Source organism: Amblyraja radiata, chromosome 8 (genome assembly GCF_010909765.2).
Source record: "Amblyraja radiata isolate CabotCenter1 chromosome 8, sAmbRad1.1.pri, whole genome shotgun sequence".
Lineage (NCBI taxonomy): Eukaryota > Metazoa > Chordata > Chondrichthyes > Rajiformes > Rajidae > Amblyraja > Amblyraja radiata.
This window is the reverse complement of record NC_045963.1, coordinates 50,436,570-50,460,604: the sequence shown is the minus strand read 5'-3', so window position 1 is coordinate 50,460,604 and position 24,035 is coordinate 50,436,570. Positions and strand designations below refer to the sequence as shown.

The following is a 24,035-nucleotide window of genomic DNA, read 5'->3' as shown; positions in this document are numbered from 1 at the left end:
TCACAAGCAGAAGATAAATTATCCACAGATATAAAAACCTCAAGTGCTTTTTTAGTTTTTAGTGAGTCCTGTTTTTTTGTTTGTAGGGGATATGGTCTTTTAATGTGGGGGGGTAGGTGTTACTTTATTTATAGGTCCCTACCTGGTCGGTGTGGCAGCCTTTTTTCCGGGCTGCCCGTCGACCCGTCCTCGTGGCCTACCAGCGGGCTTGGAGCGCCGTTTCTTGGCAGGAACCACCCAGCACCTCGGCCTGCGTGGCGGCACTGCATTGGAGCGCTGGAGCGCTGGAGCGGAGCGGGCGATGCCTTGCCTGGGTCGCCGCGCTGGAGCTCTGGCGAGCTGGACCGCCGTGAGCAACATCTCCGGGCTGCGGGTTTGCGGAGCGGAGAGACGGCGTGCGTAGAGGCAGCAAGGCGGCAGTGACGAGAGCGGGCGCCGACTTTTTCATCTGGAGCCTAGGAGCGCCAAACCGGCGCGGCCTTGTCGGCTTCGGCAGCCGCGGGCTCCAACCAAGAAGCGGCCGTTCCAAGTGGCCCAGCCGCCGAAAGGACTCTCCCGACGCCGGGGCAAGACCACCTGGTGAGAACGGCCAGGGACATCGGGCCTCCGTAGAGGCAATTGTGGTGGCCCCAATAGGCCTGACTTTGGGGTGAACATGGGGTGGGGCTGGACATTGTGCCTTCCCCCACAGTGCTATCCACTGTGGGGGGATGATTTTTTTTTGTCTTTTTTTTTTTTTTTTTGTCTAACTGTAGTCTTGTAGGTCTGTGTCCAAGATGGCTGCCGTGAAGGGAGAGTGGACGCTGGCACGAATTGGTTGCCGCTGCTCTCTCTTCACACTGTGTTTTTGATTTTCTGTTTTTGGATTGAATTCTGTTTTTAATTTGTGTCATTGTGATGTCTTTAATTACTTGTTTTACTCCGATTATATGTTTTTATTCCGATTACTATGTAAGGTGTCCTTGAGATTTTGTATGAAAGGCGCCCATTAAATATAAAATTTATTATTATTATTATTAAGTGCATCTAGCTACCAAGTAGGGGCAAGACTACTAATGAAACAAGTATTTTGTTTTTAAGATTTAGAAACTTTCATAAACCTACTTAAAGAAACTATTAAGCTAAGTCAAAGAATAACAGCTGATACAAAGTAACCACTCAACCCAAGAGTAATGGCCCCACAGGTTACATGCTGTGTTCCATTGTAATAGTCCAGTTTTACCGCAGCACCTTGACTGTTGAGCCAAGTCATCCTTATCAGAACAGTGCCCCCAACAAATGTGTAAAAGGAAAAATTATCTTTGCCTCGTATGATATTCCAGCTCTAAATGACCAGCATTATGTTTTCAATCCAACCAATGCCAGCTATGATAATGTCTGTTGTAAGTCATTGAATGAGATCGCCATTTTATATGCTGCTTTTCACAATCTCACTACCTTCTGTATTCTTTACTAATGCTACGCAAACGCTCTTAATTTCCCATCTGTATAGGGCTCATTGACAACGTCAACCAAAAACATTGCTTGTTTCTCTATACAAGTGCCAACAATCAACTTGAGCATACCACCCCTTGTCCCCTCCAGTGTCTCTTAGCCATCCAATATAAGCATCATCCTCCAACCAAACCTCTCCCAAAATGACTAAATATCATTCTCTCTTCCAGCTGCCTTAAAATGAACAAGGATGATCATACTTTACCCTAAAAGGAGTTTCAGGCTACACATCGATATTTTTTGTTAACATCTATATCACCTGACACGGCCTTAATTCAGTTCATCAGAAATGCTCTTCCATTCCATTGCTATCTCAAGATTAACATTCCAACATGCTTTTGCCTCTATTTTCAATACTTACAATTTTCCTTTTATTTACTTATGACTCATTCTTTCGTCAATTCAATATATAGGATTTTATGGCTCATGCTCAATAAGCCTCAAAATCATCCAGAATGTCAATATCAATTTACAGGACTGCAACATGCTCATTTACACATTACACAATGTAAACCATCTGTATTAAATAAACAAGCCAGAACATGCCTCATATGGACTGCATGTCAGAATACCTAAAAAGAACATACGACGAAGTATATCAAGACACTAGAGAACTATTTTTGGAATTAAACCAAAATACATCTTTTCTGTGTACTATAAAAGGAATTTTGAAACCTATTACTTCAGGAGGTATAAAATCCTAGAAATATTCATGAGGTCAGGTAGTATCTGTGGGGAGAGACAGATATATCAATCATTGACCGGAAATGTTTACTGTTTCTATCGCCACGAGATGCCTGACCGCGTGAATATTACTAACATTTGTTTTATTTCAGGTGTCCAGCATGCACATATTTTTTAACCGTAAGTTGGAAATTTATATTAAACTAAAGTGCGAGTGACTCCCTACTCCTCACGACATGCTAAGCTCAATTTAGACGTCCTGGTCCCAACACGCACAATCGACACACTGGATCCACGAACCGCTGATTTAAAGAAGATCTGGTTTCTTGTTCACAAGTGCAATCTACATATTCCCTCCAGGAATCTATAAATCACAGCATTACATTTCCAAATGTGACGAAGGAGGCTGCGTTGGTTTAACTCCGGACTTTGCCATCATTTAAGATTTCGGAGACTTAATGCAACCGGATTACCCGACAGCACATTTACCGCACCGTGAATTTGGCCAGGGCATGCCAGAAAAGCAACACCACTAAAGTGATCCCTTGTTCCCTTCCTCATCCGACCAACAATTCCTCCCGAGAAGAAAACCACGTTGCGGTAGCGGGTATTCGAGGGCTGGACATCGATGTGAGCAATGTAGACCACGCGCGCCGAGGCCTACACGCACTGAGTCACCAGCCCCCACCCCACGCATGCCGCCCAACTTCGCCATCTAAGAGTAAACCCGCGGCGGCAAGGGCAGCTGCAATGTCGGCCTCCCTCTCTTTCTCTATCCCCGCAAGATAATCCTCTCCAACCTCTCCCGGATCAGGGTCTGAGCACATCAGATGCCGGCCGGCCGGAGACTTCTACCTGTTTGCGATCGGATGCAACAGCAGCACCGCCGCCACCACCACCACCGCCGGCTGGGTGAAGCTGCTGGTCGTGTCATTAATCCAGGGCACCGGCCCCGTGTATCGGCTCGCCCCTTTCAGCAGCGCGGGCGGACTGACTGTTGTTTGGACTGACGCTCGCGGAGGGTGCGGTGCGGTGCTTTGCTTTCCCTTCCTTTCCTTTTGTGCCTTTTGCTCCTCGCTCACTCTCCCGCTCCTTTTACTTTAACATCAGCGCCATTTCCCAGCCGGAGCTGCGCACTGCTCTTGGCTCCAATTTCCCGTCCGTCCGGCCGCCAACTCTCGCGAGCCGCGCACCCAGAGCGGGAACCCGCCTCACGTTCAAAATCCTGCGGTTTTATTCAACAAACTTTATTCAAAGGAGGGCGGAAAGTGAGGACAGTGGGGGAAACTACTGGCGCTGGAGTGTGAGTTGTCGGCTGAGTAAATTATTTTATCCTATCTCCCCCCCCCTCCCTATTTACACATAGTCCAGGACATTGTAATTTGGGGCATCTGAGTATCATAAGTGATATGAGCAAAATTAGGCCATTCGACCTATTAAGTCTACGCCGCCATTCAACCATGGCTGATCTATCTTTCCCTTCTGGAAATAACTAGGTTTGTTCACCAGAAACTCCTTCAGCCATGCATCTCCAAGGCCTTTCCTAACCTCTTTATCCTTCACGTCCCACTGACCCAATCATTCTTCCAATTTCATTTGTTCATGTGTACTTAGTCTTCACAATACTAGGTTTAAAAAAAAGTGCTGGAGGAAGTCAACAGGCCAGGCAGCATCTGCAGAAGGAAATGGGCTGACGGGTTCGTGTCAGGATCCTTCTTCAACCCCTGAGCAGTACAGCGGATGGAATCACAGAGGGGAAGCAGTGAGAGGATCCTACAAAACTCCAATCAAAGAGAGAAGTTATTTAAAGTTGGCATTGGAGAGATTTCACAGCAGTAAAATTAAGACAAGAGATTGCAGATATTGAAAACTTGAGCAAAACATAAAGTGGTGGCAAAACTCAATGGGCCAGGCAGATCTGTTAAGGGAAATGGATGTACAACGGTTAGTGTTTGGACCGTTTGTGAGTGAGTTCCTCCAGCAACAAGAAGTTATGCAGCCATGTTGTGCATAGCAAATTCTAACAAACAGCAGACTAGATTTTTTTTTACAAAATCAAATAGTATTGAGTAAACAGCAAATATTCGCCAGGAACGTGAAGATAATTGTCCCACTCCCCAGGATAATCATGAGGGATGTTTTACATATTTTCTTCCAGAAGGTAGAAGAGAGTAAAGAGAATGGGCAATTTCACGGGCATCTTTAACAATATTTTCAATCTTCCTGTTGCAACACAATATGAAGATAGACTTGATGGAAGGCAGTGATGAGCCTGTGAAGGACTAGGCTGCGTTCACCATTCTCTGCAGATTCAGGTAGTCAAGAGCAGAGCAGTTGCCATACCAAGATAAGATGAATCCCGTCAGAAAACTGTAGCACATCTGCAGAAGTTTGAGACAATCCTTATAGACATGCCGAATCTTCCCAGATGCCTAAAAGTAAATATGGCAACGCTCTTTTTGATCAGTATGAAACAACCATGTTAGGTTGCTGATGATGCCTAATAACAAGCTGTTGACCATCTCTACGGCAGCTCCATTGATGGGTTTACCTCCTTGCTTACTTAGGTCAACACCCAGTTTCTTTGTCTTGCTGACATTAAGGGGTATGTTATTGTCCTTGCCACAATGTTCTTGATATTTCCTTTACATCAGGCCATTGTTGTTGTAGATACATTTAACAATGGTGGCATCATCGGCAAATTTAAATAAACAAGTTGGCATTGTACTTGATCCCAGTCATGCGTGCACAGGGAGTAGAACAAGGGAATGAGCACGGTGGGCACAAAATGCTGGAGTAACTCAGCGGGACAGGCAGCATCTCTGGAGAGAAGGAATGTGACTGTTCTTCAGACTGATGTCAGGTGAGTGGGCGGGACAGAGATAGAATGTAGTCGGAGACAGTAAGACTGGTGGGAGAACGGGGAAGGGGATGGAGAGAGAAGGTAAGCAAGGGCTACTTGAAGTTAGAGAATTCAATATTCACACCGCTGGGGTGGTAAAGCTACCCAAGCAAAATATGAGATGCCCAGGACAGAAAGGTCAGCTTGGGAATGGGAGGGGGAGTTAAAGTGCTGAACAACTGGGAGATCAGGTAGGTTAAGGCAGACTGAGCAGAGGTATTCAGCGAAACGATCGCTGAGCCTGCGTTTGGTCTCGCCGATATACAGTGGATACAGTAGAGGAGGTTGGAGGAGGTGCAAGTGAAACTGCCTCAATTAGAAAGACTGTTGGGGTCCTTGGATGGAGTCTAGGGGGGAGGTAAAGGGACAGGTGTTGCATCTCCTGAGGTTGCAGGGGAAAGTACCTGGGGAGGGGGTGGTTTGGGTGGGAAGGGACGAGTTGACCAGGGAGTTGCAGAGGGAACGGTCCCTGCGGAAAGCAGAAAGGGGTGGAGATGGGAACATGTGACCAGTCGTGGAATCCCGTTGGAGGTGGTGAAAATGTTGGAGGATTATATGCTGTATGCGACGGCTGATGGGGTGAATGGTGAAGAAAGGGGGACTCTGTCCTTGTTACGAATGGGGGGAGGGAGAGCAAGAGTGGAGCTGCGGGATATCGAGGAGCCCTAGTGAGAGTCTCATTTATAATGGAAGAGGGGAACCCCCGTTCCCTAAAGAATGAACACATCTCCGATGACCTGTATTGGAAAACCTCATGCAAATGCAGCGTAGATGGAGGAATTGGGATTAGGGGATAGAGTCTTTGCAGGATGCAAGGTGAGAAGAAGTGTAGTCTAGATAGCTATGGGAGTCAGTGGGTTTATAATAGATGTCAGTCAATAGTCTGTCTGCTGTGATGGAGACGGTGAGATCTAGAAACGGTAGGGAGATGTCGGAGATGGTCCCAGTAAATTTTAGTGCAGGATGGAAATTAGTTGTGAAGTTGATGAAGTCAGTGAGTTCTGTATGGGTGCAGGAGGCAGCACCAATGCAGTTTTCAATGTAGTGGAGGTAGAGTTCAGGGATAGGGCCAGTGTACGCCTGGAAGTGATTATAGCGTAGGGGCCCATGCGTGAGCCCATAGCTAGGATTTGGAAGAAGTGGGAGGAGTCAGAGAAGTTGTTAAGGGTAAGAACCAGCTCTGCTCGGCGGAGGAGTGTGTTAGTAAATGGAAATTGGCTGCTTCTGCGGTCGAGGAAGAAACGGAGGTGGGGGATGGAAGTGTAGAGTGACTGGACATCCATAGTAAAGATGAGGGAGTGGGGGTCTGGAAAACAGAAGTCATTGAAGATGAAGGGAATGAGCACAAAATGCTGAGAGGCACCAATGTTTAGGGTCAGGATGTAGAAAATCTTATGACCAATTCTAACCGACAGGTGTGCTGGTCAGGAAGTCCAGAAACCAGTTGCAGATGGGGACTCCAAGGCCAACATTCAGCAGTTTATGGATGGGTTTACTCAGTATTATGTAGTTGAAGGCTGCGATGTAGTCAGGACATCGTATCCTAAGCTGTAGCCAGTGAAAAGCATACTTCTTGTTAAGTTGATCCAGCGCAGAATGTTGTGCAAGTGGGATGGCATCTTCCGTAGACCTACTTTTCCTGTATGCAAATTGTGGAGGGTCTATATTGTTTGGAAGACTGGCATAGATGTGGGTTCTTTCAAAGCACTTCATTATGGTTGATGTTGAAGCTTTTGGGCAGTAGTCAGTGAGACAGGTCACTGTATTTTTCTTGGGGGCTGCATTGATGGAGCTTTCCGTGAAGCAGATCGGAACAGAAGACTTGAAGTGTGAGGTTGAAGATACATAGAAACATAGAAAATAGGTGCAGGAGTAGGCCATTCGGCCCTTCGAGCCTGCACCGCCATTCAATATGATCATGGCTGATCATCCAACTCAGTATCCTGTACCTGCCTTCTCTCCATACCCCCTGATCCCTTTAGCCACAAGGGCCACATCTAACTCCCTCTTAAATATAGCCAATGAACTGGCCTCAACTACCTTCTGTGGCAGAGAGTTCCAGAGATTCACCACTCTCTGTGTGAAAAATGTTTTTCTCATCTCGGTCTTAAAGGATTTCCCCTCTATTCTTAAGCTGTGACCCCTTGTCCTGGACTTCCCCAACATCGGGAACAATCTTCCTGCATCTAGCCTGTCCAACCCCTTAAGAATTTTGTAAGTTTCTATAAGATCCCCCCTCAATCTCCTAAATTCTAACGAGTACAAGGCGAGTCTATCCAGTCTTTCTTCATATGAAAGTCCTGACATCCCAGGAATCAGCCTGGTGAACCTTCTCTGTGCTCCCTCTATGGCAATAATGTCCTTCCTCAGATTAGGAGACCAAAACTGTACACAATACTCCAGGTGTAGTCTCACCAAGACCCTGTACAACTGCAGTAGAACCTCCCTGCTCCTATACTCAAATCCTTTTGCTTTGAAGATGTTCGAAAACTGTAGCCAGTTCATTGGCCCACAATTTCAGAACCTGTGCAGGGACTTAATCTGGGCTGGCTGCTTTCCAAGAGTTTATCCTCGTGAAAGCAGATCTGACTTCTGCCATTGAGATGTATGAGGCAGAGACATCTGGGAATAGAAGACACACCTCGGTGGAACCTTGTTTACTTGTTCAAAATGAGCATAATATGCATCAAGGTAATCCGTTAAAGATTTGCAGTTGCCAGAGATCATCCCTGAATTTAGCTTGTAGCCCTGTTCCATCCTGACCCTGTTCTAGAGAAGGTAGGAACGGGGTACTGATTGTGGATGATCAGCCATGATCACAGTGAATGGTGGCGTTGGCTTGAAGGGCCGAATGGCCCACTCCTGCACCTATTGTCTATTGTCTGGGACTTGCATGACTAAATTGATCTTCTAGCTTGTTTCTGAAGTTTCTCTTAGCATCCTTGATAGCTTTGTGGTGATCTTAAATGGCTGACTTGTACAGTGCAGGATCATCCTTTTTGAGAGCCTTGGATCTGGACTTTAGCAGCGAATGAATCTCCTTGTTCATCCAAGATACCTGGTTAGGATATATCTTAATTGTCTCTGTCAGAACACTGCTGTCAATACATTTCTTGATGAAACCGGTTTCAACTGAGATATATTCATCCTGGCTGGATGAAGTGGTCTTGTACATGTTCCAGTCCACTGACAAAAAGCAGTGCAGAATGAACCATCGGCAGCGTCAGACCATTGCTGTATTGCCTTTCTCTCCCCCACCTGACTCATCTGCCAATTAACCCCACTTTGCGGCATCCACCTATGCCTTGCCAGCTCTTGCCTCACCCCTTTCTACTGGCCGTCTCCCATCTACTCCAGTCTTGAAGAAGGGACCCAATCCAAAATGTTTGTATGTTTCCTGTATGTTTCTCTCCACAGATATTGCCTGACCCACTAAGTTCCTCCGGCACCTTGGTTTATGATCAAACTGACAGATACACTGGTTTGTTGCAGCAGCTTGAATCTTAGTCAGAATATAAAGTTATGCTACTCTTTCCCATATTTCCACTTGACCAGGAATTTAGTTGTGAAGGTTATTGTTGCAACACCACCTAATCACCAGTAATTTTGAACACTGAGATTATGAGATAGACAGAATACAGCAATTTAAGAAAGTGAAATGGTTGTCTTGTGTTAGAATACTTGAAAGATTCTTGGCTATCCTGCCTCAGATTTATAAATTCCTTGAAAGCAACGGGAAGGCGGCAAAAGACCTGGAAGATCCAGGCATGCATTTTTGCCAATTTGAATTCTCTCAATCTCTATTTGCAAGGAAACAGACACTTCCCAGTAATATGCTGCATTCATCATCACTTTACAAAGATAATAACATTATTCATTCTTTGGAGACCCAAAGGCTACAAATGCTTGAATCTGGAGCAATGAACAATCTATTAGAGGAACACTGAATGTTGACCTGCTGAGTTCCTCTTGCAGATTGTTTGTTACTCCATTCATTGATTGAAAGATACAGCATGGAAACAGGCCCTTCAAGCCTACCACACCAACCATCGATCATCTGTTCACACTAGTTCTATGTTATCCCACTTTCGCATCCACTCCCTACACAATAGGACCAATTTTACAAAGGCCAATTAACCTACAACCCTTGGAGTTCTTGGAGTTGTGGGATGAAATTGGAGCACCCCAAGGAAAATCATGTGGTCACGGCCAAAGTGCAAACTCCTCACAGACGCAACACCGGAGGTCAGGATCGAACCTGGCTAATATTCCTTACATTCCTTAATTTTCCAGTTCTCAGAGCAGTCACCTTGCACCTAAAAAAATATGAGCTTTCGAAACATTTAAATTACAATTTATCTCTTAGTGTGTGGAAGAATTGAGGGAGGAATTCATGTCCAGATTAAAAAATGTAAAAGAGAAGGGGCAGCACAGTGGCACAGCGGTAGTGTTGCACAGATTCAACCCTGACTACAGGTGCTGTCCGTATCAAGTATGTACATTCTCCCTGTGACCACGTGGGTTTTCTCCGGGTGCTCCAGTTTCTTCACATATTCCAAAGACATGCAGGCTTATAGGTTAATTAGCTTGTGTAAATTAACTAGTGTGTAGGATAGAATTAGTGTGCATTTGATCGTTGGTCGCCGTGGACTTGTGGGCCACAGGACCTGTTTCCATGCTGTATTTCTAAACTAAAGTACAAGCAGTTTTTTTTATTTCATTGTGAACCCCTTGACATATGTGTCACCCCTGTTACCAGTTATCGGGGACATTTGTTCTGACTGCATTAAATTGGAGAGTTTAATTGTTTCATTGTAATTGTTGAGAGAGTAATTTAAACAAATGACTGAAGCTTGATTTAAGACAGGCATTTATCAATTCTGTAACTTTGTCCCCATACACAGTATCTATTTCTGAAACAATGTGAGCAAAACTGGCTCAATTGTTTTTGTCAGTACCTATACCTGCAAATTGCGTTTTCCCAATGATTTATTTGAAAAGACAACCAAAGGAACAAATTGACCAAAGAACATGTGAACTGCTTTACAGGTGCACAACCTTTTATCCGGAGTTCCGGAAACCGAAAAGCTCCGAAAACCGGACATTTTTTCCAGGATGTCGTCTGCACACCAAAGCTCGCGTTCGGCGCCAAACTTGACCCGAAACGACCCACGGTCAACCCAGGTCTGTACTACTGTAGCGGCTGCCTCCTCCCCGGAGACCGGGGAGACACTTAAACATCTGTAAATCATTGCTTAAATGTTAGTCAGTTAGTTTGGAGGGCTTTTATGTGAAGGGGGGGGGTGAAGGGGGAAACTTTAATTCTTAGTCCCCTACCTGGTCGGAGAGGCGGGGAGCGGGCAATGCCTTACCGGGTCGCCGTGCAGTAAGCTCCGGAGCGCTGTGGCCGCTGACTCCCAACATCGCAGAGCTGGGGCTGCGGGCGTCCGGCCGCGGGCGGCGCCGGTTGTATCTCCGACCCCGGCAACACTACCCCTGGCTGCGCGGCGCTCCAAATCCAGCGCAGCCCGCGGCCGGACGCCCGCAGCCCCAGCTCCGCGATGTTGTGTGTCGGCGGCCACAGCGCTCCGGAGCTTACCGCACGGCGACCCGGTAAGGCATTGCCCGCTCCCCGCTGGTATCCCAGCGCTGCGACGCCGCCGACTCCCAACATTGCGGAGCTGGGGCTGCGGGCGTCCGGCCGCGGGCGGCGCTGGATTTGGAGCGCCGCGCAGCCAGGGGTAGTCTGACGAAAGGTCTCGACCCAAAACGTCGGCAATTCTTTCTCTCCATAGATGCTACCTCACCCGCTGTGTTACTCAAGCATTTTGTGTCTACCTTTAATTTAGTACTTAATGTGTCTCTCACATTGAAGTTTTTTGCAAAATTACCGTCACTTGACAGGTATTGAAGATCACTGGCTTAGGCAATGTCTTTTAACAAGGTTTGAACTCGTGTGTAACTCATGTTCACCATGACTGAGTGTTATGGCATTTGAAAATTAATTTCACACTATAATGTCACATGGAAAGATTTTCCAAGTTTGCTAAGAAATAGGAAACTAAATGAAATTAGTCCCAAGTCTTTGAAAAAGATGCTTGTAAAATAAAACATTATTGTATTTAATGAATACTAAGATAACCAATGATCTAATGTTGATTGAAATGCAAAAAACTAGTTGCTGTAAATCTGAAGTAAAAAGAAATGCTGCAAATACTCTGAGTAGCACATGTAAAGAAAAAAAGCTAATGTTATAGATCAAAACATTAATTCTATTTTCTTATCGCCAGATGCTGCTGATATTGTTTTTTCCAGCATTGTTTTTATTTAATGCTGATTGTTAATTTTATTGATGGCCTTAGATAAAGAATAATTTGTAATTAATAAACAGCCAGTTTTTTGCATTTTCAAAAATGAGATCTTGGCCTAAGTCTAAAAAATGTGGTTCTTATCCTGCTTGTTGTACAATGTTGCTTATTCCAAAAAGGTCATTTTATTTAATTTGCAGATTATGACTTTAAAGATTGATCTACTCAATAAGATGCGTTTGTCAATTCCCAGATAATCTGCATATCAAATATTTTATCAACATGAAAATGATAGCAGATAAATATTTTATAGTACTTTTGAATATATTCAAGCACAAAGCATCCTATTGTGTACAGCACATTTTTTGGTCCTAATTTAAAATAAAAGTATAATATGGATTGAAAATATTGGAAGCACACAAACAATTTGATAGCAGCAGTGGGAAAGAAAGAGTGAAATGGAGTAGTGGAAAGTATAGAAAATCTGGAAAAGAGGCTCTGTAGTAGAGGAATATGGTGAAAAAGTTCTTTGCAGTAGGGACTATTATGCTGACCATCTACAACAGGGAGCTACTTACACTTGAGAGACAGCAGTCTTCAAATATGATCTCCTATTCCCTCGGTAGGTCATGGTTTGAGTTTTTCTCCACTTTTAGGCAATTCATTGCCCAAATATGGTTACATTTGTGACTTTTTCAATTCACTATAGTTGTCATACTTTAGGTCATTTTTTAAAAAACATTGGTAGGCATCTTCAGCCTCCAGTCACCAAATAAATTACTGAACAGGCACAGCCAGCAGAACTTTCTTATTCTTAAGAAACTCTTGTTCCATCATCTGGAGAGTATTTCAGATTCTCTGTACGCTACTCTGTGGAAGGTCAGGTAAACTCAGAGATGAGAAGACTGAAGGGAATATATTCACTCTGGTCTGAAAACCTTTCTATACATTGTTACAAACCAGAGACACATGATACAGTACTCAAAGTGGTAGTTATGTTTTACCATCAATCCTGCTGATTACTCTTTATTTTAAAGTTACATTGGTATTTGTACATTTTGAGCTTTACATCTGAATCACAGGTACTGATATGTATGATTAGTGTTTTAACTGGAATGTGATTTAATAATCCATTTCAGAACCTACCACAATCCCTTTTGGGATCGCTATCACAATTTCATCTGCAATTTTCCTATTTTCTACTGTCATTTCCTCATGACTTTCTATTATTGATACTGGCACCTCAGAGATTGTGGGCAAATGGTAACTGACCCACTTTGACCTTCCTGAATCTCCCAATCTTAACTAAATAATTATTGGCTTAAACACTTGCACCGTTTCTCTAAAGTCCAATTTGGCCGCTAAATTTACCCATAACTCATCACTGAATCACAAAGCAAAAGTCAACTTTCTCAGAGGTTTACACAGATTTAGTATGCCCCCGAATATTCTAACAATCTTTTGCAGATATATTGTGGAAAGTATCTCGACTGGTTGCAAAATGGCCTGGTATGGCAATTCCAACTCACAGGTACGCAGGACGTTGCAGTGAGTGGTGGACACAGCCCCTACCTCCATCGAAAGCATCGATATGTGCAAACTCAAGGTGGCAACATCTAACATTAAAGTTTCCCATCCTCTTCTCACTGCTACCATTGGGCAACTGGTACAAAAGCCTGAAGCCCCACACCACCATGTTCAGGAACAACGACTGTACCTCATCAACTATCAGGTTCTTGAACCAGCCCTTACAACCCTAATCTTACCTTCAAAATAAAACACTACGACCCACCACTGGCACAATCAGACTTGATTTTTATTTTCAAATATGTTTTTTTGCACTAAATGTCTTTTTGCATGGTCTTTCTTTTAGAAATATTATGTCATTTATGTATATTTGCTTTTCTGTCAGAGTATGTGCCTGTGATGCTGCTGCAAGCAAGATTTATCTTTGTACCTGTAGCTCATCATACTTGTGCATGTGACAATAAACTCAACTTGAATCTGGTATTCGTACTTGTGAAGCTTAGAACAAGAGCTACTGATTTTCCATCAGCCACCCTAATGTATCAAATCATACAGCAGTTTCCTATGCAAAATCAAGAGGTGCAATACCTGTCTTTTCCTACCATACAATCTTTCCAGGTAAGGCATTGATTCACGTACTATTCTTCTAATTTATGTACTGCATTTAATGTTCAGTGTGCTTTTTCTACACTGGAAAAAAAAATGCAGATTGGATGTTTAAGAAAGAACTGCAGATGCTGGAAAAATCGAAGGTAGACAAAAATGCTGGAGAAACTCAACGGGTGAGGCAGCATCTATGGAGTGAAGGAATAGGTGATGTTTCGGGCCGAAACCCTTCTTCAGACTGACGTTGCCTATTTCCTTCGCTCCATAAATGCTGCTGCACCCGCTGAGTTTCTCCAGCATTTTTGTCTATCTTAGATTTTCCAGCATCTGCAGTTCCTTCTTAAACTTCAAGATTCAAGGACAGTTTCTTCCCAGCTGTTATCGGGTAACTGAATGGTCTTCTCATCAGCTAGAGTGTGGAACTGACCTCCCATCTGCCTCACTGGAGAGCTTTGAACCATCTTTAAACAGACTTTATCTCCCAATAAATGTTGTACCCTTTTTCCTGCACTGTGGACGGCTTGATTGTATTCGTGTATAGTTTTTTCTTTGACTGGATAGTACGCAAAAGCTTTTCACTGTACCTCAATACACGTGACAATAAAATATATTGAACCTAAACTATCTGGAATAATAAGTGCATCTTCCCATAATGAGGTGACATTTTATGACAAACCCATACACATACGGTCTAATAGAGTTGGGGGAATTCACTTATAAGCCACCTTACATTTTATGGCCAGATTTGAAAAAACGGGTCCCCATTTACACACAATAACTTACAATTAATTTTTTTTAATTTTGAAAATGTAACATTCTTATTCCTTTAATTCAATATCTTGTTACCTCAAGTTTTAAAGAGGAGTGAGGATTTTGATTTACAAAGCATGAAATATGGATCAAGATAATGGAATTAACCTAAATCTCAGCAGCACATGGGGAAACTAAATTTGGGTCCTATTATTCAATATGGATTTTTAAAACTAGTACAAAATAATGGTAAACACAAAAGCAGCAAATTGTTGTTAATTGATCTGGTTCATTCGTGTTATTTAAGGATGGCTGACCTCCTTATCCAGTACATCCATTAATGTGGCCAACTCTAAGCATTCCCTGAAACTCGATATAATTAGGGATAGAAAATATTTGCTGGCCTTACCAGCAATGTCATGTAAAAAAAAAAAAAATCTATTTTGCCATTCACTGAAATCATTCCCAACTTTATCCAACTCATCAAAAACAAACTGCTAGAAGAAAGCAGGACAACCAACAGACCCCAGGGCTGTGCTGAGCCCTCTCCTCTACTCCCTCTTTACCTACGACTGCACACCTGTACATGGTACTAACACCATCATCAAGTAAGCAGATGATACAACGGTGATTGGCCTCATCAGCGACAACGATGAGTCGGCCTATAAGGAGGTGGTCCAGCTCCTAGCAGCATGGTGCGCTGACACAACCTGGCCCTTAACACCAAGAAGACCAAGGAGCTCATTGTGGACTACAGAAGGTCTAGGTATGGCACGCACACCCCCATCCATATTAACGGGACGGAGGTGGAGCGTGTTTCCAGCTTCAGGTTTCTGGAGGTCAACATCTCTGATTAACTCTCTTGGACCCACAATACCTCAACACTGGTCAAGAAGGCTCATCAGCGTCACTTCTTCCCGAGGAGACGAAAGAAGGTCCATCTGTCTCCTCAGATTCTGGTGAACTTCTACCGCTGCGCCATTGAGAGCATCCTTACTAACTGTATCACAGTATGGTATGGCAGCTGCTCTGTCTCCAACCGGAAAGCACTGCAGAGGGTGGTGAAAACTGCCCAACGCATCACCAGTTCCTCGCTCCCCTCCATTGAGTCTGTCCAGAGCAAGCGATGTCTGCGAAGGGCGTGCAGCATCGTCAAGGACTGCTCTCACCCCAACCACAAACTGTTTAACCCTCCTCCCATCTGGGAGGCGCTACAGGTCTCTCCATTCCTGGACCAGCAGGTTCAGGAACAGCTTCTTCCCTGCGGTTGTTACCCTACTTAACTCTGCACCTTGGTGATTGCCAGTCAACTCCTTCCCCCAGTGACTGATCTCCCCCCCCCCCCCGGAAATTGCACTACTGCTACTGTATATACATATATATATTTTACTGTTCGATTATTCTGTGTTCGCACTTCTGGGTGAGATGCTAACTGCATTTCGTTGTATCTGTACTTGTACACTGCACAATGACAATAAAGTTTGAATCAATCTGATATGTGAAGGCAAAGGAATTATGACGTTTCAGATCAAGACACTGCATTAGGACTGTGTGGAGGTGGAAATTGTCAGTATATGGAAGTGAGAAGAAAAGCTGAGACAGATACTGGTAGGTAATATGTAACTGGTAGGCGGTCACAGTGGCGCAGCGGTAGAGTTGCTGCCTTACAGTGAATGTAGCGCCGGAAACCCAGGTTCTATCCCGACTACGGATCATCTATACGGAGTTTGTACGTGTTTCCCGTGACCTACGTGGGTTTTCTCCGAGATCCTTGGTTTCCCCCAACACTCCATAGATGTACAGGTTTGTAGGTTAATTGGCTTGGTAAATGTAAATAAAATTGTTCCTAGTGGGTTAATGTGCGGGGATCGCTGGTTGGCGCAGTTTCCGCGCTGTATCTCTAAAGTAAACTAAATCAATAGGTGTAACCAAATGAGGGGAATGATGGACAGATAGAAAGGGGATAGGAAAGGTGAATTAAGGGAAAATAAACGCAGGTGGATAGATATATGGGTGATGGGCAGTTGACACTAGGTGGGGTGGGATTGATGAATCTTGGTAAAGGCGAGGGTGGAATATGGTGAACAAAGATTGAGAGAGAGAGACAGAGGGAGTGAACTTGATGGTAGTGGGAAAGGAACAGGTGGTATGGGTACCTGAAAATGTAAAATTTAATGTTTAATTGTGTTACAAGCAGAATAAGAGCTGTATTATTCCAGTTTGCATTTGGCCCCACTATGGCAGTAGAGAAGGCTGAAGCCGCAGGTTAGTATGGGAATGGTCAGGGGAGTTGAAATGACATGCATGGAGAAGCTCAAGGTGGTTGTTGGTTCTGTGCAAAACAGTCAACTAGATTGTGCTTGGCTTTGCTAATGTAGAGACTTCATCGCAAACACCAAATACAACAGACAATGAGAGGTGGCGCACAGGAATCTCTATCTTGCCTACAAGGCCATTTAGTTCCCTGAATGGTAAAGTGGGAGATAAAGGGACAGGTGTTGCACCTATTAAAGTTGCAGGGGGAAAGTGCCAGGTGACAGTAAGGGATAAACTGATCAGGAAGTCAAAGTGAGACTGTTCCCAGCAATAAGCAGCAGAGGGAGGTGTGGGAAAGATGAGGCTGCTTGTCAAATCCCATTGGAGCTGGCAAAACCAGAGAGGACCAATATGCTGTGTGGGGAGGCTAGTGAGATGAAAAGCAAGGACCATAGGAACTATCTCTGCTCTGACGGGATGGGGATGCAGAATATTGGGAACAGATGTCTGGGAAATGGAGTGATGTGCGTGAAGGCCCCACATAAACTACAGCAGAATGGGAAGCAACATATCTGGAAGGAGGAGAATGATGACATGTTAGAAGTCTTGGAGCAAAATGTCTCATCTTGAGCACAGGTGTTGCAGCAAATAACCAGAAAGGGGGATGGTGTTCTCACAGGAGACAGTGTGGGAGTCTACTTCGTCTCTGGAGATTGAACCAGAAATCCAGAAAAGGAATACAAGTGTCAGAGTTAGTCGAGGTAAATCTAAGGGCAGGGTGGAATTTAATGGCAATGAGATAAAATTGACAAGTTCCATGTTTGTGGGAAGCAACTCCAATGCAATCGCTGTAGCAGAGAAAGAGTTGTGGAGGGGTATTGAGTAGGTTTTGACTTGCATGTAATTAACAAAAATACAGGTATAGCTATAGCCATGTGACTGCCATCCGTTTGGCTCCATGACAAGAGATAGATTTTTGACTGAATCTCCATCATAGGAGATAGATTTTTGACTGACTTGATATCACCATCACCATCACAGGAGATAGACTATCGACCAACAACTATACTGACTCCCACAGTTATCTAGACTACTTCTTCCCACCCTGCCTACGCCGCATCTGCGCCCAAGATGAGGTGTTCAATACCAGGACTTCTGAGATGTCCTCATTCTTCAGGAGTTCCCCTCATCCATCACAGAAGAGGCCTTCACACGGGTCTCCTTGGTTTCTCACAGGTCCGCTCTTGCTCCCCCCTGGTCCTCACTTTGCACCCTGAAGTACACAGCACATAATCCTCTTGACATATTTGCCACATCCAACGGGATCCCACCACTAGCCACCTCTTCCCATCTCCACCCATTTCTTACTCTCAACATCAGCAAGACAAAGGAGATAGTGTTCGACTTCAGGAAGCAAAGCCGTACACATACCCCAGTTTCCATTGATGGTGCCGAAGTAGAGATGGTTGAAAACTTCAAAGTCCTCAGTCAATATCACCAGAAACTTCTCCTGGACCACCCATATTGATGCAACGACCAAGAAGGCACACCAATACCTCTACTTCCTTAGAAGGCTTAGGAAGTTTGGCATGTCCCCTCCAACTCTCGCCAACTTCTACAGATGCACCCTAGAAAGCATTTTATCAGGATGCATCACAGCTTGATTTGGGAACAGCTCCATCCAGGACCATAAGAAATTGCAAGAGATTGTGGACGCAGCCCAGGCCATCACACAAACCAACTTCCCTTCTATTTATTCAATTTATACCTCACGATGCCTCGGCAAGGCCAGCAGCATAATCAAGGACGAGTCGCACACTGGTCACTCCCTCTTCACCCCTCTCCCATCAGACAAAAGGTATAGGTGTGAAAACACACACCTCCAGATTCAGGGACAGTTTCTTCCCAGCTGTTATCTGGCAACTGAATTATCCTACCCCAACCATAGAGCAGTGCTGAACTACTATCTACTTCTTTGATGTCCCTCAGACTATCCTTGACCGGACGTTGCTGGCTTTACCTTGCACTAATTGTTATTCCCTTATACAATGGATTGGTTGTAATCATTTATTGTCTTTCTGCTGACTGGTTAGCACGCAGCAAAAAAGCTTTTCACTGTACCTTGGTACAATAAACTAAACTAAACTTCTGTTTTCCGCAAAGACATTTCCCTCTGCAACTCCCTGGTTAACTCATCCCTTCACAGCCAAACCACCCCCTCCTTTCTCCTGCAACTGCAGGAGTTGCAACACCTGTCCCTATAGCTCCTCCCTCGACTCCATCCAAGGACTCAGACAGTCCTTGCAGGCGAGGCAGAGGTTCACTTGCTTCTCCTCCAAACTCATCTATTGTATCCACTGTTCCAGGTGTGGACTCCTATATATTGGCAAGACCAAACGCAGGCTCAGCAATTGTTTCGCTGAACACCTCTGGTCAGTCCGCCTCAGCCTAGGCAAGTTCCCAGTTACTAAACACTTTAATTCCCCCTCCCAATGTTTCTGTCCTAGGCCTCCTCCACTGTCGAAGAGTGAGGCCCAATACAAATTGGAGGAACAGCACCTCATATTTCGCTGGGGAAACTTAAACCCCTGTCTCCACGAGTGATCCCGAGTTAAAAACAAATCAAACTCGTGGTAATCATGTAGAATTAACGTAGCGGGAACGTCGGAACTTGTGGACGTAACTTAGCGACTCGTAATGCTAATGGCAGGTACTCGGTAAACGTGTTAACTCGTGAAAATGTTTCAACATGTTGAAAGATTTCCACGAGTCAAATATACTCTTGAAGGAAAATGTTGATACTTTTAAACTCGTTGTAATACCGTAGTAGCCCGTGAGTTTACCGTGGTGACTTGTGAGTAACTCGTGGGTTTGGCCTGAGTTAACACCGGGTGGGACGCGTGAAAAGTGACCATACTGAGGGAATTCCCACGTATATGAAGCAGAGAGAAACGCGAGTTCTACACGGCTCTGCCCGACTTTTGAGAATGGATTCGGTGGTTTGTACCCACTCCCTCTCCCTGCCCACCCACCCACCCACTAAGCCAGCCAGCCAGACCCCTCCTCGTTACAGCGGCAGAAGCGACATGTCCAAGAGAATGGGGCAGAGAGCTGGGGCAGGGCTGGGATGGGAGCAGGGCAGATGAGGCGCACCAAAGAAACTAACAAGTTGATGGCTGCAAGGGGCAGGTGGCAGAGGTCTTGTGCCCCAGCAAGGTAGACCGCTCTTCCCCCTGCTAATGCACACACAGAAAGAGAGAGATGAGTGCAGAGAATGATCCCAGCCTAACCCAAAAGCCTTGTCACTCCAGACAGATTAACGACGCCTGCGCATCGCCCCCCCCCCGCCCCCCCGCCCCGCCCCCAACCTCAACTCACGCCTGGGCACCAAAGCAGCTCAGGAGGTGAACCCTGAGCTCCGTCTCCCAACAATCCGATGTGCAACTGACGTGAAAGACCAGCGGCTGCGGCCGGCCGGCCGGCACCCGGCATGGACTTCTCACACTCTTGCGTATTTTCCCTTTGTAGGTCATATCAATAGATGCGGCCGCGCTGAATTCTATCTTTAACTCAAAGCCGCAGGATGGAGCTGTCTTCTTTAACACTGTTGCTTCGCCGCCACCGCCTCCTTGCTGCACAATGGCAGCGAGTGCGGGGCCGAGATCCTGCCTAGTTTTTTAAAGTTCTGAAATTGAATAACTTTCAATACTGAATCAAAACATACTTACTGTATGAGATGCTGTCCAACTCCTCTATTCGATACTTTAAAAAGGCCTTCATTCACGGTGGTGCAGCGGTAGAGTTGCTGCCTGACAGCGAATGTATCTCTAAACTAAACTAACAGGGGAGAACACTGGACCTTCTTGGTCAGTTTATTATTTTACACTTATATACATTGCACAGATCACGGAGTGTGAAATAAAGCTGGCAAGCCGAGGTCATGCAAGAAACGGAGGAAAACGGGAGAAAATTTTATTCAGCAACTCCGTTCTGGCATTAAGAAACCTAACTTTCAGGGGATTTAAATCTTGAGTTCAACTTTTACCTGAATTTAATCGATTTACAAAAGCTTTGAAGTTCTCCCTGCAGTCCGTTTCTTAAACACCTTTATGTTTTGCGCTTTTTTTGACAGCCAAGTACTTTAAATGCCATTTATTGCATTGTAGCAATGATAGGCAACGATATGATAAAAGGTTAAACATGTTTTTATTGTTTGCAAACACACAGCGGTTAATTACATGACACTTACGCACAGCACCGCCCCTGGAAAAAATACGAGGTACGTTACCTGTGGCTGGAGTTTGCAAACAAATGAATGGGTTGTCACAATTCGTTCATTTATGTGGGAAACGCATCTGAGCAGAATCTGAGAATCAAGCGGCGTCCCAGAGAAGCATGCAGCTACATCTAAGAGACACGGAGAAGCTGATCATCGGGGCAGTTCTGTCCATGGTCAGGGGAGACTTTTTATAGTTAAAAAAACTGCATGACACCCTTTAGAAGAAGGAATGAATATTAAGGCTGATTCACAAAAATTAATTTCATACTTTTATAATAATATATTAGATAGAGAATCACCCTCAACAGAAGCACTAAGGGAAGATTGGGAACATGAGCTAATGATAAAGATCTCGAAGGATAGATGGGAAAAGTATTTGATGAATACACATAACTGTTCTATTAATACAAGACATAATTTAATTCAATTCAAATTATTACATAGACTATATTATTCAAAAACGAGGTTGAATACATTTTATCCAAACGTCTCTCCCAGATGCGATAAATGTTTGTTTCAAAACGCTAATTTAACACATTCATTTGTAGGATGTACAAAGTTGAATAAATTTTGGAGTGATATATTTGATATATTTACAAAGCTCTTCAAGTCAAGAATAGAACCCAAAATGGAATGGATTATATTTGGAATAATAGGAGAAGATACCAATTTAAATAAAGACCAAAATGTTTTTTTTAATTATGGGTTAATAATTGGAAAGAAATTGATACTTAAATTTTGGAAAAATACAACCATACCAACTGTTAAAATGTGGATTAGGAATATGATGGACATAGCACGCCTTGAAGAAATGAGACTCCGACTAATAGATAAATATGACCAATTCTTAAGGAGTTGGTCTCCTTTCATCGACTTTTTGGAATCATGTGATGCAGCGGTACCATAAGGATTGCTGATTTCAGTTCATGACGTGGATAGATCTACATCTCCGAATATAGATTTGAAAAATTCTCTTTTAAGGGGCCTTTTCTTCTATTTCTACTTTCCACCTTTTCTTTTTTATTTTATTTTTTTATTTTTATTTTTTATATCCACACTTCACATTTTTCTACTCTCTACCATCTATTTTTCCACTCTTTCCCCTTTCTATTGTTTTCTTTTTCTTGTCTTGCCTACTCATAACATAAAACTAGAGGTTGTACATAGAATGGATTACGGTATGACATAGTTGGCACCTAAAATTAGGTGCCACTGTATTGTTTTGTATTGTATTAACTTCTAATAAAAAAAAAAAAAAAAAAAAAAAAACAAAAAAAAAAAAAAAAAACTGCATGACATCATTTTTATCCATGTGATGATTTTTCCACACATTGGTTGTCGTTGTTGGCTCAAGAGAACACTGAATTGTGACTATTAACATCCTTAAGTTTGAGCCTTGCTGGTTCGTGTACCACATGCACCCGTGCCTTGTTGGTACCCAGTTCTAGAACCGGGGAACAGCAAGTGGAGAGTAGAACGGCACATCAGATGATGTAGACAAAAAAGGCTACCTGATAGTCACTAGCCTGTTGAATGGTCGGCTCAGTTCCGTCACCCTTGCGGTGGTGGTCTTCCATGCTTGGTGAGCGATAATTTACCAAATTGTCCTATTCATACTGACTCATCACGATCGAGTCAGCTATAAGATCGAGCCTGCCCCGACTGCGGGCCCAATCCTTGGTCCTGTGGTTTTCGCTGCTGGTGGGAATTTCTCCGTGGACGAGCCACGTAAAGACTCGAAATATACACTCGCTTAATGAGGGCACCCCAAGAGTGTTACCAAATAGCCAAATGCCTCGTCATCTAATTAGTGACACGCATGAATGGATGAACGAGATTCCCACTGTCCCTACCTCGGGAAAGGAACTTGGTACATCGCAGAAATGCGAAGTAAACGGCAAACTTAGACATACACGTGGGAACTCGTTTAAACTCGTGAACATAAACTTGGAATCTCGTAGACAACCATGAGTTTGATTTTTTCTTTCACTCGGGATCACTCGTGGGTGGACTTGCACCGTGAGACAGGGCCATTACAACCCAGCAGTATGAATATTGAGCTCTAACTTAAAGTAATCCTTGCTTTCCCTCTCTCTCTATCCCTCCCCCATCCTAGTTCTCCGACCAGTTTCACTGTCCTGATTAAATTTTACTGATTGTATGCCTCGTTGTCACCTTCGCTCTACATTTCCTTCTCCCCTCAGTTAGAAGAAGGGTCTCGACCCAAAACGTCACCCATTCCTTTTCTCCAGAGATGCTGCCGTCCTGCTGAGTTACTCCAGCTGTTTGTGTCTATCTTCGGTATAAACCAGCATCTGCAGTTCCTTCTTACACATTCTCTTTTCCTTTGTTGTTTTCTTTTGTCTCCTTACATTACCCGTCATATTTATATACTCCCAGATTTTCTCTCCCACAGTTGTTCTTTTCGATCTTTTCATAATCATAACACTCAAATTTTCCAATCCACTTCCATTTATGTGCTTCAGCATTAAACTCTCTTGCTCTTCTCACTGCCTCTTGTTTTCCAATCCGGTGTTGCTTTTTGGATTTCTCACTCCAGTAATCAGTCTGTCAATTCTTCTGCTCAGCTTCAAGTCTATCCCTCGAATATCTTTACCATACCCATCGTCTTTACGTCGGTTCTGTACTCTGACTCACTTTATCAGATATAAAAATGAGCGAGCAAGGCTGACTTACTTAATGTGTCAAATGTTCACTTTTCACTTTGCAAAGTCCCTTGGACAAAAGCATAATAATTAGTGGACAGGCAAAAATTGTCGAAAAGTAAATAAGTTTGCTTTCCACTGTGGATGTAATCACACTTTGGAAAGAACAGAGAATTAAGGGTCACTCAGTGAGGAACATTAATTAGGGTTTGTAAAGTACTTTGAGCTCAAGCTTAGAATGTATAGTTGGAAAGTTACTAGAGTGTGTTCAGAGGGATAGGTTATACAGGCATTTGGATGGGCAAGGGCTGATTAGGGATAGTCAGCATGGTTTTGTATGTTGGAGGTCGTGTCTCACAAATCTGATAGAGTTTTTTGAAGACGTAACCTAAAAAGTGTGGGCAGGGCTGTAGATGTTGTATACATGGATTTCAGCAAGGCATTCGACAAAGTTCCGCATGGTGGGCTGTTCTGGAAGGTTAGATCGCATGGGATGCAAGGAGAGATAGCTGAGTGGATAGCAAATTGGCTTCATGGAAGGAAGCATAGGGTGATGGTGGAAG

General features: G+C 44.0%; 1 protein-coding gene and 2 long non-coding RNA genes across 13 annotated transcripts in view; 1 reads left to right on the top strand and 2 right to left on the bottom strand.

Annotated features, from left to right (window-relative positions):
* ahctf1 (AT-hook containing transcription factor 1) overlaps nucleotides 1-3,361 on the bottom strand; it is a 131,227-nt gene extending 127,866 nt beyond the window's left edge. For all 11 annotated transcript variants that reach the window (XM_033025864.1, XM_033025867.1, XM_033025870.1 and 8 more), the window contains exon 1: nucleotides 3,034-3,361. The gene's annotated coding sequence lies outside the window, so the exon portion shown is untranslated. The remainder of the gene's footprint in view (nucleotides 1-3,033) is intronic.
* A 51-nt stretch (nucleotides 3,362-3,412) lies between these two features.
* LOC116976200 lies at nucleotides 3,413-13,396 on the top strand. Its single transcript, XR_004412893.1, has 2 exons — nucleotides 3,413-3,481; nucleotides 12,856-13,396. It is a non-coding gene; the product is annotated as an uncharacterized LOC116976200 (long non-coding RNA).
* On the bottom strand, nucleotides 10,124-22,663 carry LOC116976198. Its single transcript, XR_004412892.1, has 3 exons — nucleotides 22,329-22,663; nucleotides 20,276-20,277; nucleotides 10,124-10,138 (listed from the first exon to the last, which is right to left on the bottom strand). It is a non-coding gene; the product is annotated as an uncharacterized LOC116976198 (long non-coding RNA).
* Between the last annotated feature and the right edge of the window lie 1,372 nt (nucleotides 22,664-24,035).